Genomic DNA, 19,426 nt, shown 5'->3' with positions numbered 1-19,426 from the left:
ACTTTTCTGCTCACTAGGCAAGGCTTTGTCTGCCTCTATGTTTTTAACTGCCTAACAGGAGATGACATACATGGCAGGATGGCGGGAAAATTCCCCGTGAGGACCTGCTGTAGTCTTCCTGTAAGTTCTGGTATACATCTGAGCCTCCGACGTCCATCAAGCCCCCAGACCCACTGAGCCCTGGGACACCAACAAGACCAAACCACAGGAAGTTCACCCGGCGCCGCCCCCCAAGTTAGCCTCCTGCCCCACCGGCCTGGTGACGCCTGCTCCAGACCATCCACCTCTTTTGATTTTGCACCAATCACTGAAGTGCTTCTCCAGACCCTGCTGAGCCGCTCCCAGCACGGGAGGTGACCACCATGGTCTGTCCTAGCAGTTTGGCTCTCTTAGCCGCCTACCTGCCCCACACATCCCATCCAGGGCAGCCGTGGCCTCCGGGATGCTTCCCAGGACCCTGCCTCCTTTGTGCTGCCCTCACGGGGGGCAGGCCCCTCGGGCACCTGCTCAAGACCTGCCACGGCGTCGACGCAACCTGTTCCCATGCCTGGCGCCCCTCAACACAGCTGCACCCGGGCAGGGTGGTGTAGTGGCTCTGGGCCCACAGCCCGGCTCTGCCACTCATAGGCCAGGCAGCTCCGGGAAGGTCGCATCACTGCTTTGTGCCTCGGTTCCCTCATCTGTAACATAAGGGTAATGGTGGTTGTGTCAGCCAGAGCTCCGTGCAGGAACTCAGGACGCTCGAGGTATTTCAAGCAGAAAGTGATCAATACAAGGGCTTGGGTGCTTGTGGACTGATGGGGGCGGGGGGTGCAGTGGCTGAGGCTTGAGAGGAGCTGCTCCCCTGCCCGGGAAGCAAAGGCAGACGGGCATGTGGGGCCACTCCTGGCATCGAGATCAGGACACCGCGGCACAGCTGTGACAGGGAGCAGCAGGGCCTCGCTGCGGCCTCAGGGGTGGGACTGTACCCGGGACACGGAGGCAGGAAGAGACTCACATCGGCGGGACCCTGCCTGCCAGAAGGAACAGCCGGCTCACAGAAAGGTTGCCCCGGCTCCCTCCCACCTTCCAGGTCCACAAGAGGGTCTCAAACTGGTCCTGGAGGCCCCAACCACCCAGGGAGGAGGCAGGGAAGCTGCCTTTGGCTCTCTGCCTACAGAGAACAGGAAGGAGGGGGGCAGGTCCTGGGTACTCGGCAGCCAGAGACAGTAACCGCCTGAGTACCCTGAGGGCACCCACCATGCAGGCACCCAGCGCTTGCTGGACAGAGGCGGCTCTGCAGAGGCTCCCCCGCGGTGACAGCTACCAGCCCCGGCCAGGCCCCAGGAGATGCAACGGCCAACAAGACAAGAGTCTGAAGAGGTGATGACCCTCCTGGACAGCAGAGGCTGGAATCATCCCGGAAAGGGGTCCGTGTGACCTCGTGGCCTAGAGGCCTGGGGAGAACGAGGAGCAGAGAGCAGGGGGCGCCCCTGGGCCAGCCTGGGAGAGGAAGCAGAATAGTAAGAGCCAGCTTTCCAGTAGGAGGAGAGTCCAGTACAGGCTGGCAAGGAGATCCACAGATCAACCCAATTAAGCATGAAGAAACAAGGTGGGGGTGTGTGACAGACAATGTAAGTTCCATTTCAAGGGAACGCAACCACATCCAAACCCCTGCAAGATGCTTGGCACTTTCCACAAGTGGACAGTTCACGTTCAGTACCCCTACTACACAGAGTGACAACTGAGGACAGTGGACAAGAATAAAGCTGAAGAGGAAAGCAGGGGCGTGGGGGATCTCAAGGGGGCTTCCACAGCATCTTGAATTTGAGCTTTCTCCTGTGGGCAACGGGGAACCATAGTAGGTAGTTAAGCAGGGAGAAGGGGCACCACTGTGGTTTCAGAAATAGCACTTTGCAGGGCCCCTGGGTGGCTCAGTGGTTGGGCATCTGCCTTCGGCTCAGGGCGTAATCCTGGGGTCCTGGGATAGAGTCCCACATTGGGCTCCCTGTAGGGAGCCTGCTTCTCCCTCTGCCTGTGTCTGCCTCTCTCTGTGTTTCATGGATAAAAAAATTAAATTAAAAAAAAAAAAGATATATCACTTTGCTGCAGTTTGTGGAATAGGCTGGGGAGGGCAGGGCTGCAAGTGAGGATTTCAGTGCTGACACTGCAGCGGTCCGGTCTAGAGAGAGCCTGCTTAGAAGAGGACAAGGGAAAAGATGGAGGAGCCCTTTGGGAGCTCAGGAGGAGGCAGAGCACACAGGAGGGGGTGGGAGGGCACAGAGAGAGAGCTGGGGTGGCTGCCGGGTATGTACCTCTGCACTCAGTTCATAAAAGCCTCTTCCCTCCGTGACCCTTCAGTTCCACTGACGTGCGTGCATTAAGCGGCTCTTCTGTGCCAGGAACCAGGGGAGCCTCCCCCGTCTTGCCGAACGGAGCTGGAACTGGATGAGTGAGAGGCTCTGGAGCAGGGATGGGAGGCTGAGGGCAGGTGGGGAGAGGCTATGGGCACAGAGCCTACGTTTGGAGCTACTCCCCATGTGTGGGAGGGTGTGGATCCGGAGCTCTCAGTCGGTGCCCGGGAGGTACAAAGGCCATCGGCTATGTCTCAGACGAAGCCCATGCCCTAGAGCCTGGCGTGTGCCCGGAGGCTGCTGACAGGGGCCCAGCAGCCTGCTCCCAACTGGTCACCAGGGTGGTGCGGGCCAGCTGCAGGACTGCTCCCGTCTGGGCCAGAGGGGGGCTGCTTGTTCAGAAAGGCCAGGGGCCCACAGTCCCCCCGAAGGGGCAGGGGCCCGGCCTGGAAGAGAAGGCCTCCAGGCCGGCAACAGCGCTTACAGCGCCCAAACCCTCCCCAGTCCTCTCCCTTGACCTCCACACCTCCATAAGGTCACTGCTGTTGCCACCCTGCACGTGACAACACGAAGGTTCAGTGGGCGGACAGGCTTGCTCATTGAGGGGTCACATGGCCACTAGGTGGCTGAGCTAGAATTCTAAGCAGTGCAGACCGGATACCAAGGGCTTCTTCCAAATGACTAGAGGGTCAGGGAGCCTTGCTCCCTGGACGCCCTGCTCCCAGCCAGGTCCTGCTACCGCTGGAGGGGCTGCAGCTCAGGAAGGTGTTCTCTCACATGTCTCCCCAGGTTGCCTGCCTGGGCCTGGAGATCAGAAAATCAGGACAAGAGGAAAGTGTGCAGGACACTGACAGACAGTGGGAGTTTGACGGATGGGAGCCCTGGGAGGTTCTGCTCAAATTCACCCCTCCCCAGCTCCAGGTCTCCTGCGCACTGCAAGGTCCTGCCTCTGTCTGCGACCTGTTTTGGGACCCTAAGGACACCGAAGGCTTCCGTGCCTTCTCCTCCACTGCCCTGAGTAGACTTCCTCACCCTCCTGCTCTGGGACAGCATCCAGGGCCTCAGCTACTGGCCTGAGCCTCCTCCCACCCTGGGTTTAATTTCCAGTGACCCTAATGCTCTCCAAATCCGGTCTGAGACGCAGGGCCCGGTACGGCCTGCAGAGCTCACTCACGTGCAGTAGCTGCCCGGCGGCGCTGAGGGTGGGTGCCAGGAGTTGGGGGGGGGGGGCCTCCGGGCCCCTGGCGGCTCCCTCCCACTAGGGGAGGAACAGGAATTTTTCCCATTCTCTTCTGAGTCTTGACGGAGGCCCCCGTAATAAAAAACAGATTCACAAACAGAAGTTTACCCATATGTGTACCTCCTGATGTGTTTGAGATAAGAGAGAAGCAGGTCAGTGCTCCCTGGGAGCCTACAGCGGCAGCTTAAACAGCATCTTCACCTAAAGACAAAGGAACGAAAGGTGGGGGTGGCGGGGGCGCCGGCGGGGCGGGCCACCCGGGCAGCGCCGTCGCAAGCCGAAGCTTCTCGCGCAGGTTGGCAGCCCTGCGACTCCGGCCTCTGCTCCGCCGACTGACAGGGAGACACCCTCACAAACGAGTATTTCCTCCACAAATGTACATTTCCCTTCCCAAGAGCAATTTCTACTGTTCTCAGAGTCTATTTTTCGTCAAGATAGTCCTTATGACGGAGGGCAGATTCGGGGGGCGGAGGACGCCGCCCCTCCAGCCCGGGCTCCCCGCCGTGGCTCCAGGCGGCCTTCAGCACAGAGACGCGTTCCGGTAAAATGAGAGCAGCGGTGCTCCCCGGCTCACCGGACCTCCGCGAGACGCGGCGCCGGGCCCGTCGGGTGGCGCCGGCCCGGGCGGGCGGTGCGTCCTGGCCTTGGGCGGGGGGCCCCGCCGGGCCTGGGGGCTGCCCCCACACGGCCCCGGGGCCGCGCTGACGGACGCGCTGACGGACGCGCCTCCGCCCTCGCCGGCCCGGGGCTGAAGGCAAAGGTCAGGCTCTCCGCCGGCGGACCCGGGCTCCGAGGCGGGGCGGCGCCCAGTCGGCGCGTGGCCGCTCCTGGCTTCCGGGGCCGCGCGTCGCCGCAGCCCTGAGCCGGCGGCCCCGCCTGCCCGGCGCCCCGGGGAGACCCCGCCCCGCCCCCACCCGCCCCCACCCGCCGCGCTCGCCGCGGCGGCCCAGCTTCCCCACGCCGCAGGCAGCCCGACACGTGCGCACCTGCTCCTCAGGCCGCGAGGCGGCAGGGCGAGTCCCGTCTCAGGGCGCCTCACGCCGACCTTCGAGGGCGGCCGCGCGTGGATCCTGGACGGCGGGCGCGGGGCACAGCCGGCGGGACTGCCTCCCCCTGGCTCCCCTCCGGTCCGCGCCTCAGGCGGCCGTGGCGGCGCGGGGCGCCCTCGTGTGGGCCGGCGCGGCACCGCAGCTCCCGCGGCCTCCCTCCTCGCCTCCCTCCTCGCCTTCCTCCTCCTCCTCCTCTCTATCTTCTGTAAGTGGAGTTGTGCAGTTTTTGTGACTGTCACATATCACTTAGCATAATGTCCTTAGGGTTCAGCCATGTGTCCGAACGTCCTTCCTCTAGAGGGCTGGATCATATCCCATCGTGTGTAAACCACGTTATACATTTGGCTTATCCATTCATTCATCCATCCATGGACACTTGAGTTGCTTCCACATTTTTAGCTATTGTGAACAATGTTTCCGTGAACATGTGTATGCAAATACTCCTTTGAAACCATGCTTTCAGTTCCTCTGTGTATGTACCTAGAAGCAAAACTGCTGGGGTCATACGGTAATTCTTTTTTTAAGTTTTTTTTGGAGGACCCACCATGTTGTTTTCCACAATGGCCCGTACCATTTTACATTCCCACCAACAGTGCACAGGGTTTGGTTTGATTTGGTTTTTTTAATTAAGCTCTACGCCCAAGGTGGAGCTTGAACTCACCCTGAGATCAAGAGTAGCATGCCAGTGAGGCGCCCCAAATGTTCTAATTTTTCCACATCCTTTCCAACACTGGTTGTGTTTTGTTGTTGTTTCTGTTTTTTGTTTTTATAATAATCATCCTAATGGGTGTGAGTGGTATCTCATTGCCATCTTGATTTACATTTCCCTCATGGTGAGTGATGTTGAGTATCTCTTCAAGTGCTAATTGACCATCTTCTTTAGGGAAATATCTAGTCAAGTCCTTTGCCCATTTTTGAACCAGCTTATTTGTTTGTGGTGCAGTTCTAGGAGTTCTCTATATATTCTGGATAGCACTCCTCCCTCTTATATAATTTGCAAGTATTTTCTCCAATTCTGCCAGTTGCCTTTTTACTCTGTTGAGAGTATCTTTTCATGCACAAAATTTGAAAATTTCCATGAAATCAAATTTGTCTTTTTTTTTTCTTACCCAATGCCTTTGGTGTCTTATCCAAGAAACATTGCAAATTCAATGTGGTAAAGTTTTCTACTAAGAGTTTTATTTAGTTCTTACATTTAGGTCTTTGATCCATTTTGAGTTAATTTTTGTATATGGTGTTAGCTTCAGGTCCAACCATATTCTTTCACATGTGGACATCCAGTTTTCCCAGCAACGTGCACTGAAACACTGAAAATACTGTCCTTTCCCCCATTGAATGGTCCTGGCAGCTTCTTAAAAATTGTTTTGCCATATCTGTGAGTGTTTTTATCTGGGTTGGATGTTCTGTTCTACTCCATCGGCCTTTATGTCTGTTTTTATGCCAATACTACTATTTTAATTATTGTGGCTTTGTAGTAAGTTTTAATGTCTAGAAGTATAAGTCCTCTAGTTTTGTTCTTTTTAAAGATTGTTTTGGCTGTCAAGAGTCCCCTGAGATTCCGTGTGAATTTGGAGATGGGTTTTTCTATTCCTGAAAAAAAAAAAAAAACATTGGGATTTTGCCAGGGATTGCACTGCATTTATTTATTGCTTTGAGTACTACTAACATCTATTTTATTTATTTAATTATTTTTAAAATCTAATTTATTTATTTTAGAAAGAGAGCCAGGAGAGTGTAGAGCAAGGAGGGGCAGAGAGCGAGGGAGAGAGAGAGTCTCAAGCAGACTCTACCCAAGCATAGATCCCAATTCAGGGCTTGATCTCCAGACCCTGAGATCACAATCTGAGCCAAAACCAAGAGTCAGACACTTAACCAACTAGCCATGCAGCTGCCCCAGTATTGACATTTTTACTGTATTCTTTTTTTTAAAATATTTTATTTATTTATTCATGAGAGACACAGAGAGAGAGAGAGAGAGAGAGAGAGAGAGGCAGAGGCATAGGCAGAGGGAGAAGCAGGCTCCATGCACGGAGCCTAATGTGGGACTTGATCCCAGGACACCAGGATCATGACCTGAGCAGAAGACAGACTCTCAACTGCTGAGCCACCCAGGCATCCCAGCATTAAGTCTTCTAATCCATAAACACAGGATGTGTTTTTATTTATTTATTTATGTTTTTCATTTCTTTTAGCAATGTGTTATAGTTTTCATCATATAAATCTTTTATCTCCTTGGTTAGTTCTTAAGTATTTTGTTCTTTTTGGTGCAGTTGTAAACAAAATTGTTTTTGTAATTTCCTTTTCAGATTGTTCATTGTTATTGTATAGAAATACAGCTGATTCTTGATTGTTGACTTTGTATCCTGCTACTTTGCTGAATTCATTTATTCTAATCAGTGTGTGTGTGTGTGTGTGTGTGTGTGTGTGTGTGTGTTTTTAAAGATTTTATTTATTTATTCGACAGAGAGAGAGCATACAAGTAAGGGGAGAGGGAGGCAGAGGGAGAAGCAGGCTTCTAGTTGAGAGCCCGAAGTGGCACCCAATCTCAGGATCCTGGGGCGGTGACCTGAGCTGAAGGCAGCCGGTTAATCGCTTAATTGACTGAGCCACCCAGGTGCCCCCACGGTTGGGATTTTTTTTTTTTTTAATTTTTTATTTATTTATGATAGTCACAGAGAGAGAGAGAGAGAGGCAGAGACACAGGCGGAGGGAGAAGCAGGCTCCATGCACCGGGAGCCCGATGTGGGATTCGATCCCGGGTCTCCAGGACCGCCCCTGGGCCAAAGGCAGGCGCCAAACCGCTGCGCCACCCAGGGATCCCCTTTTTTTTTTTTTTTTTTTTTTTAATTTTTTTTTTTTATTTTTCAAATCAAGTGTTTTATTTCAAAACACTGTGTGTGTGTGTGTGTGTGTGTGTGTGTCTATCTGTCTAGAATCTTAAGGGTGTTCTACATAGATCATATCATCTGCAGGATAATTTTACTTCTTCCTTTTCAACTTGGATGTCATTTATTTATTTATTTATTTATTTATTTATTTATTTATTTTGCCTAATTGCTCTTGCTGGAACCTCCAGTACTATGTTGAATAGAAGTGATGAAAGCAGACATCCTTGCCTTATCCCTGGCTTAAAGGAAAAGCATTCAGTCTTTTTTCATTGAGTATGATGTTCACTGTGGATTTTTTATTTTTGGCTTTTTTAACAGTGTTTTTTTTCTACTTCTAGTTTTGTGTGTGTGTGTGTGTGTGTGTGTGTTTAATGTGAAAGGGTGTCAAATTTTGTCAAATGCTTTTCTGCATCAATTCAGATTATTGTGTGATTTTTTTTCTTATATTCCGTTAATGTGCTATATTACATTGATTGTTTTTCTTATGTTTAACTATCTTTTCATTCCAGGAATAAATCCCAACTTGGTCATGGTGTATAATTCTTTCAACATGCTGCTGAATTTGATTTGCTTGTACTTTGTTGAGGATTTTTGCATCAATGTTCAGAAGGAATGCTTGCCTATAGTTTTCTTTTCTTGTAGTGTTTTTGTCTGACATTGGTAATACTGGCTTCATAGAATGAGTTAGGAAGTGTCTCCTCCTTTTCAAGTGTTTGGAAAACTTTGAGAAGTTTTTTTTTAATATTTTATTTATTTATTCATGAGAGACACAGAGAAAGAGAGAGAGAGAGAGGCTGAGACACAGGCAGAAAGAGAAGCAGGCCCCACGCAGGAGGCCCGACATGGGACTCCATCTCAGGTCTCCAGGATCACGCCCTGGGCGGTGCTAAAGCGCTGAGCCGCCCGGGCTGCCCAAGAAGTATTATTGTGTGTGTGTATACATAAATTTTTAAAAGATTTTTTAAAAATTTATTTATTCATCAGACACAGAGAGAGAGAGAGAGAGAGAGGCAGAGACATGGGCAGAGAGAGAAGCAGCCTCCATGCAGGGAGCCTGATCCTGGGACTCCAGGATCATACCCTGGGCTGAAGGGAGGTGCTCAACCAATGAGCCACCCAGGTGTCCCTGCATACACTAATATAAATCTTAATGTTGGTAGAATTCCCCAGTGAAACTACCTTGTCCAAGGCTTTTCTTTGTCAGATTTTTGATTACTGATTCAATCTTCTTACTAGTTTTAAATCTATTCAGAATGACTATTTCTTCATGATTTAGTCTTGGTGGATTTTGTTTTTGTTTTGTTTCATCCATTTCATATAAATTATTCAATTTGCTGGCATGCAATTGTTTATAGTACTCTCATAATTATTTTTTATTATTGTAGAATTGGCAGTAATGTCCTCACTTCCTCACTTTCATTTCCTTTTCTTTTTTTTTTTTTCATTTCTTATTTTAGAAATTTAGGCTTCTTTTTTCCTTAGTCTATCCAGCTAATAGCTCATCAATTTTGTTGATCTTTTTCAAAGAACCAATTTTTTGTTTCCCTGATTTTATGTATTATTTTTTTTTATTCTCTATTTCATCAGTCTCTCTTCTAATCTGTATCATTTCCTGCTTCTGCTACCTTTGAGTTTAGCTCATTCTTACTTCTACTTCCTTAAGGTGTAAAGCTAAGTTGCTGATATAAGATTGATCTTGTTTTGTAATGTAGGTATTTATAGTTATAAATTCCCCTTTATCATTGCTTTTACTAAATCCCATAAATTTTGCTATATTGTATTTTCATTTTCATTCATCTCTAACTATTTTCTAATTGCCCTGATTTCCTCTTTGAGCCATTGATTGTTTAAAAATGGATTAATTTCCACAATTTTGTGAATTATCCAATTTTCCTTGTGTTATTGGTTTCTAACTTCATCCCACTATTGTTAGAGAAGATAGTTTCATATAGCTATCTTTTTTTCACTTATCTTTTAAAGTCTATGGACAATTTGTGGCCTAACATATGATCTGTCCTAGAAAATGTCCCATGTGCATGTGAGAAGGATATGTGTGCTATTGTTGTTTGATAGGGTGTTCTATACATGTCTGTTAGATCTAGTTGGTCTCTTGTCTTATTCAATCTGTTTCCTTACTTATCTTCTCTCTGGTCACTGTATCCATTATGGAGAGTAGGGCATGGAAGTCTACAACTATTATTATAAAATTTTCTACTTCTCCCTTCAATCTCATCAGTGTTTGCTTCATATATTTTCCTAGTCTGTTTTTAGTTATGCAAAGGTTTATAATTCTTATATCTTTTTGCTATATTGAAGCTTTTACAAGGGCACCTGGCCTACCAAGGGGGTCCATCTCATGAAGTTGAGATCATGATCTGAGCCAAAATCAAGAGCTGGATGCTCAACCAACTGAACCATTCACATGTCTCAAGTTGATTTTTTTTCTAGTGAATGTTTAAATCTCTTTCTCATTTCCTTTCATGTATATTCTATAGTTATTTTCTTTGTGGTTGCCCTGAGGATTACATTTATCATCCTAAAGTTATGATACTCTAAAGTATCACCAGCTTAACTTCAATAACATAAAAACTGTGCCTTTTTATAAAAGCTACATCCCTACTCCTTTTAGTTGTTGATGTCTCCAAATTACATATTTATACATTGTGTGACCAAAACTTTCCTAATACCTTTCTGCCAAATTATATAGAAAACAAGATTTGGAGTTACAAACCACAGTTACAACAATACCAACTTTTAGGCTAATAATTATATTTTTTAAAAATATAGTCTCTTAAATCATGTAGAAGCAAAAAGTGTAGTTATAAACCATTGTTACCATAAAACTAGCTTTTGTAATTGCCTAAGGGCAATTTACCTCTACTGAAATATTTATTTCTTCATATGGCTTCCAGTTACTGGCTAGTGTCCTTTCATTTTACCTTACAGCATTTCTTTAGCATTTCTTGCAGGGCAGCTTTTGTGGTAATGAACTTCTTCAGCTTTTGTTTATCTGGGAGTGCCTTTTTAAAAATTTTATTTATTTATTTATTTATTTATTTATTTATTTATTTACTTAGTGCAAGTGAGGAGAGAGGCAACCAACTGAGCCACCTGGACACCCTTATCTGGTAATGTCTTCATTTCTCCCTCACTTAAAAAAAATTTTTTTTTAATTGTATTTATTTTTTTATTTGAGAGAGAGTGAGAGTGAGAGGCAGAGAGACAGTATGAATGGGAGAGAGCAACAAAAAGAGGGAGAAGCAGGGTCCCCACTGAGCACGGAGCCCAGTGTGGGGCTTGATCCTAGGAGTCTGGGATCATGACCTGAGGCGAAGACAGACACTTAGCCGACTGGGCCAACTGGGTGCCCCTCTCCCTCAGTTTTGAAAGACAGTTTTGCTGGATATATGATTCCTCATAGACAGTTTTTTTTTTTCTTTTGGCACTTTTTATATATTGGCCCACTGCCTTCTGGCCTCCAAGTTTCTTATTAGAAAGCTGTCCTATTAAGGATCTCTTATACATGATAATTTGCTCCCCACTGCTTTCAAGATTCCTTCTTGTCTCTGTCTTTGAAAGTTTGATTATAATATGTCTCAGTGTGGGTCTCCTTGAGCTCATCTTGCTTGGAGGTCACTGAACCTCTTGGATATATTCAGGTCTTTCATTAAATTTGGGAAGTCTTTGGGACGCCTGGGTGGCTCAGTGGTTGAGCACCTGCCTTTGGCTCAGGTTGTGATTCCCAGAGTCCCGGGATCAAGTTCCACATGGGGCTCGTGGCATGGAGCCTGTTTCTCCCTCTGCCTGTCTCTCATGAATAAATAAATAAAATCTTTTTTAAAAATTTGGGAACTCTTCTGCCATTATTTCTTCAAATAGTCTCTCAGCCACTTTCTGTTCTCCTTCTGGGACCCCCACAGTACAAATGTGATACACCTGATGTGTTCCACAGGTTTCTTAAGCTCTGTTCACTTTTCTTCAATCTTTTTTCTTTCTGATCCTCAGACTCCATACCTTCTGTTATCCCACCTTCAAGTTCACAGTTCTTTCTTCTGCCTGTTAAAAATCTGCTTTGAATCTTTCCTGTGAATTTTTCATTTCAGTTATGCCTTCTTTTTAAGATTCTATTTTTAAGTAATCTCCACACCCAATGTGGGTCTCAAACTCAGAACGCCAAGATCAAGAATCACATACTCCACCAACTGAGCCAGCCAGGTGCCCCATTTCAGTTATACTTTTAAGTTCCAGGATTTTTTTTCTTTTTTTTTTTTTTTAAGGTCTGTCTTTCTCTCTCTTTTTTTTTTAATATTTTATTTGTTTATTATTTGAAAGAGCATGAGAGTGGAAAAGTACAAGCAGGAAGAACAGTGGAGGAAGCAGCAGAAGGAGAGGAGAAGCAGGACCCTGGGATCATGACCTGAGCTGAAAGCAGATGCTTAACCAACTGAGCCACTCAGGCACCCCATGTTCTCTATCTCTTTATTGATATTTTCACTTTGCTCAGACATCATTGTCTTGACTTTCTCCACATCTTTATTAGCTCTTTGAGACAATTGTTTTACTTTTTTAAAAAAAGATTTATTTATTTATTTGAGAGAAAGAAAGAGTGCATGAGTGGAGGGAGGGGCAGAGGAAAAGGGAGAAGAGAATCAAGCAGACTTCCTGCTGAGAGTGAAGCCCAATATCGGTCTTAATCTCACAACCCTGAGATTACAACCTGAGCTGGAATCAAACATTGGATGTTTAACTGACTGAGCCACCCAGGCACCCTGAAGACAGTTGTTTTGAAGTCTTTGCCTAGCATATCTGCCATCAGGGTTTTTTCAGGGACAGCTTCTGTCATTTTTTTCCTTTGAATGGGTCATATTTTCCTGTTTCTTTGTATGCCTTTTGATTTTTTTTTGTTGTTGAAAACTGGACATTTTAATCTAATAATGTGGTAACTCTGGAAATCATATTCTTCCCTTTTATCAGGGTTGTTATTTATTATTATGATTACTATTTGGATTGGTGTAGGCTGTCTTGTGCCAAGGATTAACCTGAAGTATAAATTTAAATCTCCTCAGAGGTCTTTTTGTGACTTTCCCTGGGCATGCAAAGTCACTTTCTAATTTTCCCCCATATATGCAGTTCTTTCTGAATGTCCTAATCTTTATTTTTTTAAAGGTTTATTTACTTATTTGAGAGAGAGAGAGAGAGAGAGAAAGCATGGGGTTGGGGAGGGGCAGACAGAGAGGGAGAGAGGAACTTAAGCAGACTCCATGCTAAGGGCAAAGCCTGATAGGGGGCTTGATCTCATGACCCTGAGACCATGATCTGAGCAGAAACCAAGAGTCAGACACTCAACCAACTGCACCACTCAGGTGCCTTAATGTCCCAGTCCTTAATGGCTCCCAAAAGGGGAAAAAGAGAAAAGTGAGGGGACAGGATGAAGGAGTTATGGCATTTTAAATCCCCTGGAAATCAGTTTTGCTAGAAAGATAGGGGCTTACCCTACCTCTGGGTGGGTATTGGGTGGGAGCTGCAACAATAATGAGGGCCCATCTCTTTGCCTATACCTCTATGATTAGAAGTAACAATCAGCAATCAGAGCACAGATTCCAATATTTGGAGGACAGGGTTGTTATTGTCCACCCTGGTTCCCATAATCTGTGTGTCAGCTGCTCCAGGAACACACGCACATCTGAGTGCCACATGGCCGGTGGGGGATGGGGAGCTGTTGTGTGATAATAGCTCAGCTTTGACTGAGACAAACCACAACTTACAGCAAGTCTGCAATAAACTGTAGAGTTTCAAAATGCAATTGCAGCCCAAGTGGGATTCCCAGTGCTTCCCACTCAGCTTCTCCATAGAATCCTATCTTCCCTCAATTTTTTATAAAACCATTTATTTCAAAAAAAAAAAAAAAAAAAAAAAAACCATTTATTTCCTCAAATAACTAAATATACCTAAATTATATATGTGTATAGATTTGGCTATTTTTGAGCTTTTTAGAAATATGTTCGATACAGTCTTCTGGTTTGTTCAAAAATGCCAGAAATATTTACTGCTTGTCTGGCTTGAAACCTCACAAGATATTTGAAAGGACTAATAACTCTGTGATCAGAAGCTAATTAAAAGCTAATATTCAATTAGAAGCTAATATTCAATTAGAAGCTAATATTGAGAGCCTGATAGGAATTTTTTTAGACCTCGTCCCCTAAGCAAAATGTACCCAGCTCTTGTAAAAGGATGTATATAGGTAGATCAAACTATGATGTCATTTAACTTACAACCCTAATTCCTCGAGGAATTGAGAGCAACTCTCTTTATAAGAAGCCAATCTAGCCTTCTTGAGTGGTGCAGTTGGTTGTGTGTCTGACTCCTGGGGAGTTGGGGACACCCACTGAGAGTCCCCAAAGTTGAGAAAGTGAAAAATTTGAGCTATAGAAGATACAGAAAGAAATCTTATCTGAATTTCTCTTATCTAACTTATCTTAACTTCCTGGAAACATCATTAGCTCCTTTCTCCAAGGGAGTTTCCTGTGAGTTTAGCAGCCATGGAAACAGACTGATCATTTTTGTTAGCATCAAACAGCCCAATAGATAGACACTTCCATATTTCTCACCGAAGCCCTATAACCTCTCTTTTGTTAAATTGATATATATAACACTTTATACTGGGGGCTCCTGTGCATATACAAATAAACCTTATCTTTTCTCCTATTAATCTATATATTATCAGTTAATTTACAGATCCTCAACCCTTGGACCCAGGTTGGAGGAGGAAGAGTTTTATTCACAGCAGAAAGACTTTCCTTTCCTATGTGGAAGAAAATAGAAAAGCTTCAACATATAGCCAGCCCCAAGGCTCTAGACATGTGGGTGATGCCATCTTGGATCTTCCAACGCAGCTAACAGCTGAGTGTACCCACACTAAAGCCCAGTTGGGGGGGTCCTGGCGGGCTCAGAGGTTGAGCATCTGCTTTTGGCTCAGGGCTGATCCCTGGGGTCCTGGGATAGTGTTCCACATCGGGCTCCCCACAGGGACTCTGCTTCTCCCTCTGTGTCTCTGCCCCTGTGTGTCTCTGCTCCTCTCTGTGTGTCTCTCATGAATAAATAAATAAAATCATTTTTTAAAACTGTAAAAAATAGGGCAGCCCAGGTGGCTCAGCGGTTTAGCGCCGCCTGCAGCCCAGGGCCTGATCCTGTGAGACCCTGGATCAAGTCCCACATTGGGCTCCCTCCATGGAGCCTGCTTCTCAGAACTCTGCCTCTCACATCTGCCTCTCTTTCTCTCTCTCTCTCTCTCTCTCTCTTATGAATAAATAAATAAAATCTTAAAAAACAAAAAACCAAAACTTTAAAAAATATTTGTTGTTTTAAACCTCTAAGTTGGGCAGCCCTAGTGGTGCAGCGATTTAGCGCTGCCTGCAGCCCAGGGTGTGATCCTGGTGACCCAGGATCTAGTCCCACGTTGGGCTCCCTGCATGGAGCCTGCTTCTCCCTCTGCCTGTGTCTCTGCCTCTCTCTCTCTCTCTCTCTCTCTCTCTCTGTGTGTGTGTGTGTGTGTGTCTCTCATGAATAAATAAATAAAATCTTAAAAAAAAGAAAAGCTTTAAAAAAATAAACCTCTAAGTTTTGGAGTGGTCTGTTACATAGCAGTAAATAACTAATAAATTCATAGTTTCCATTTCCTATACACACCTTGTACTTACCTCATTCTGTTTCCTATTTGAAATTCCCCATCATGGCTCTATTTTCTGACTAAAGATTCTTTGCTCAACCAAACTTTAGTCAGGCCCCGAATCTTCTCCTAGACCCATCTATACATGTGCTTGTAAAAGCAAGAATCCTACCAACTCAGTTTAGCAAGAATCCCGCATCCTCCATATCTGACCACTTTCAATATCCAGTTGGATTCCTCATCCTTCCCCATCCTCCAGGTGATGTCTCATCATTGTAGCCATCTTAAGCAAGAATCCTCTTAGATCTTAAACCAGAAGCCCCCCTCCTTTTTTTTTAAGATTTCATTTATTTATTCATAGAGACAGACAGAGAGAGAGAGAGAGAGAGAGAGAGAGGCAGAGACAGGCAGAGGGAGAAGCAGGCTCCATGCAGGGAGCCCAACGTGGGACTCAACCCAGGGTCTCCAGGATCAGGCCCTGGGCTGCAGGCGGCGCTAAACCGCTGCGCCACCGGGGCTGCCCCAGAAGCCCCCTTACCTTTGATGTGTCCTCTTAGTAATTTCCCATCCAGTGATCCCATTCTGCTCCTTGGCTATAAATTCTCACTTGCCTACACTGTTTTCAGAGTTGAGTCCAATCTCTTCCCCCATGCATATCCCCACTGCAGTGGTCCCCATTTCTATTATAATGGACCAGAATAAAATCTGCCTTACTATGCTTTAAACAATTGTCTTAATTAAATAATTCTTTCTTTAATATTTCACATGTTCAATCACACCCAGACCAAAGAATCCTACCTCTAGGCAGCAGTCCCCAACTCCCCAGTCGGGAGAGAGATGTTCCTTCCTCTGAATTCATTCATTCTCAAAGCCCAGACCAAAGAATCCTACCTCTAGGCAGCAGTCCCCAACTCCCCAGTTGGGAGAGAGATGTTCCTTCCTCTGAATTCATTCATACCCCCCTTATCATGTCAGTACCCTTCTGGCTTGTATTGCAGGTGTTTATGGATTGTCTGATTTCATCACTGGATGGTGGATCCTTGAGGTTGGAGTCTCTGTTCATTCCTGAGCAACTTCTATATGCCTGGCATGAACAGTACACACAAGTCCCTGCCCCCGTGGAATGACATTTTCCTTTGGGAAGGCAAGTAGTAGATACATAAATGGATAAGAAAGAATCCAATAGGACCAAGTGCTGTGCCAAGCATTAAAACAAAGCGATGTTATTTCATATGATTAAGTTGGTCCTTTTTTAAAAATTATTTTTTATTTACTTATTCATGAGAGATACATACACAGAGGCAGAGACATAGGCAGAGGGAGAAACACCCTTCCCACAAGGAGCCGGATGTGAAACTCAATCCAATCCCAGGATCATGCCCTGAGCTGAAGGCAGACACTCAACCGCTGAGACCCAGGCATCCTGACTAGGTAGGTTCTTAAATTGAGTGCTTAGAGGAGGCATCTCTGAGGAGCTGACATTTAAGCTGAAATCCAAAAGGCAAAGAAATGGCCAGATGCAAATTCAGAGTAAGACCATTCCAAGCAAAGTGAACAGCTAGAGCAAAAGGACGGAAACAAGTAACAGGAATCTAATACCTCAAAGTTATATAATGTTATATTTCAAATATATTTGAAAAAAAATGCAGTTAAAAAAAAAGCAGTAGGGCAGCCCCAGTGGCGCAGTGGTTTAGCGTTGCGTTATGGGGTGTGATCCTGGAGACCCGGGATCGAGTCCCACATCGGGCTCCCTGCATGGAGCCTGCTTCTCCCTCTGCCTGTGTCTCTGCCTCTCTCTCTCTCTGTGTCTCTCATGAATAAATAAATAAAATCTTTAAAAAAAAAAAAAAAAGCAGTAAAGGGAATGTGGAAGAGGAAGGAATTGACCCTAAAGCCAATAAAGCATAAGCTTCCAGGGACCCTCATAGATGCCTCCAAAGCTCTGTACTGATTTTTCATTTTATCTTATTTTTCTGACCTGCTCCCCCATTGCCCATAGCTTGTAAAAGCATCAGGTCCCTGGGCAGCCCAGGTGGCTCAGCAGTTTAGTGCTACCTTCAGCCCAGGGTGTGATCCTGGAAACCTGGGATTGAGTCCTGAGTCAGGCTCCCTGCATGGAGCCTGCTTTTCCCTCTGCCTGTGTCTCTGCCTATCTCTGTCTCTGTGTCTCTCATGAATAAATAAAATCTTAAAAAAAAAGCTTCAGGCCCCCCCAAAACCTGGGTTCTGCCCCTGGGCTGGAGCATAGAGGAGGATAGAAGTAGAGAATGTGTTCAGAGGTGAATGATGGGACCAGACCTGAGTACTTTGTGAGCAAGGAAGCCTAAAGAGTTGGGATTTTATTCTACATGTAACTGGAATGCATTGAGAGCTTTTAACTGAAGTGAGATGCAACTGGGTGAAACTTTCTAAATTTCAGTCTGGCCTTCTGCAAAGAATGGATTGTAGGGAGGGAAGGTGGAAAGCAGAGAGAACTGTAGAGGCTGCAATGGGCAATAGGGGAGCAGAAGAGAATGGAAAGTAGTCAGAAGCAAAATGAAAATGTACATCCACACAAAACCTTTAACACAGATGTTTTTATAAGGACTTTATTTGTAATGTCAAAACTGGAAACAACTCAAATCTCCCTCGGCTGGGAAATGGATAAAAAAATTGTGATACATCTACTCAATGCAATACTACTCAGCAGTAAGAAGGAACAAATTGGGCTGCCTGGGTGGCTCAGCCTGTTGAGTGTCTGACTCTTGATTTCTCAGCTCAGATCATGATTTCAGAGTCATGAGATCAAGCCCCATACTGGGCTCTGCACTCAGTGGGGAAGTCTGCTGGAGATTCTCTCTCCCTCTGCCCCTTTCCCCATTCATGTGCTCTCTCTCTCTCTCTCAAATAAATAAATATTTTAAAAATAAACAAAAAGGAACAGATTACTGGCATTTGCAATAACATGGTTGAATCTCAAATACATTATGATAAGTAGCCAAACTAAAAAGGCTTTATCTTTTATTGTTCCATTCATATGACATCCTTGCAAAGGTGAAGCTATAGGGACAGAAAACAGATCAGTGGTTGCCAGGCACTGGGGATGAGGGCAAGGTGACTAAAAGGGGCATGAGGGATGTTCTTGGACTAGGAGGGCTGTTCTCTATCTTGATTGTGTTGTTGGCCACATAGCTACTATACATATTTGTCAAAACTTGCAGTATTATAGCCCCAAAAAAGGGTAAAATTTTCTGTGTATAAATTATGCCTTAATAAATAAAATGAAAAAAATATGGTCAGGTTTGAGGTACTTTTAAAATTTTATTTATATGTATAATCTCTACACCCAACATGGGGCTTGAACCCATGACCCTGAGATCAAGAGTCACATGCTGTTCTGACTGAGCCACCCAAATGTCCCTGGTTTGAGATATATTATGAATCTAGGGCAACCGGACCTGCCGATAGAATGAACTAGGATGGAAGGGTGACAATGATTCATCCCACCACTTGAACAAATTTGTTTCACAAGTATGTCCATGAATTTTTTTTATTCTTTCCCTCAAAAAGTGAAGCCTAATGGTGCCTGTGAGGCTCAATCAGTTCAGTGTCCACCCTCAACTTTCAGGTCATGATTCCGGGTTCCTGGGATTGAGCCCTGGGTCAGGCCCCCTGCTCAGCCAGCTTCTCCTTCTCCCTCTGCCCCTTCCCCTGCTCATGCTCTCTTTCTGTCCATCTGTCTCTCTCAAATAAAGAAAATCTTTAAAAAAAAAAACAAAGTGAAGCCTAATCCCCTCTCCCACCGCTTTATTTTGTGGGCTGAATGTCACAACTCACTTCTGTCAAATAGAATGGGACAGAAGTGCTGGTGTGTGACTTCAGGACATAAAGAGCATTGGGGTTTCCTTCTTGCTCTCTCTCTCTCTCTCTCTCTCTCTCTCTCTCTGGGATCCCTCACTCTGGGAGAAGGTGGCAGCCACATCATGAGGACATTCCATTCAGGGAGCCCTCTTGAGAGGACTCCACCTATGGGAGGCTGGGCTTCCCTGTCTGCAACCAGCACTGACTTGCCAGGAGACGAGGTGAGAAGATAAGGGCGGTGGGTAGAAAGCACAGGAGTGATGAGTGGGAATCCATGAGGAAGGCTCTGTGCAAAACTATAACTGTCACACTAGGGACACCCAGGTTAGCCTTTAGAAGCTTCTTAACACAGGGTACCCAAGGCCTCAGACTCTCCCCTTATTCACAGGAGGTGTGCTTGATGACAGATT

Source organism: Vulpes lagopus, chromosome 5, assembly GCF_018345385.1.
Source record: "Vulpes lagopus strain Blue_001 chromosome 5, ASM1834538v1, whole genome shotgun sequence".
In the NCBI taxonomy this organism is placed as follows: Eukaryota; Metazoa; Chordata; class Mammalia; order Carnivora; family Canidae; genus Vulpes; species Vulpes lagopus.
Note: the sequence above shows the minus strand (reverse complement) of the source record.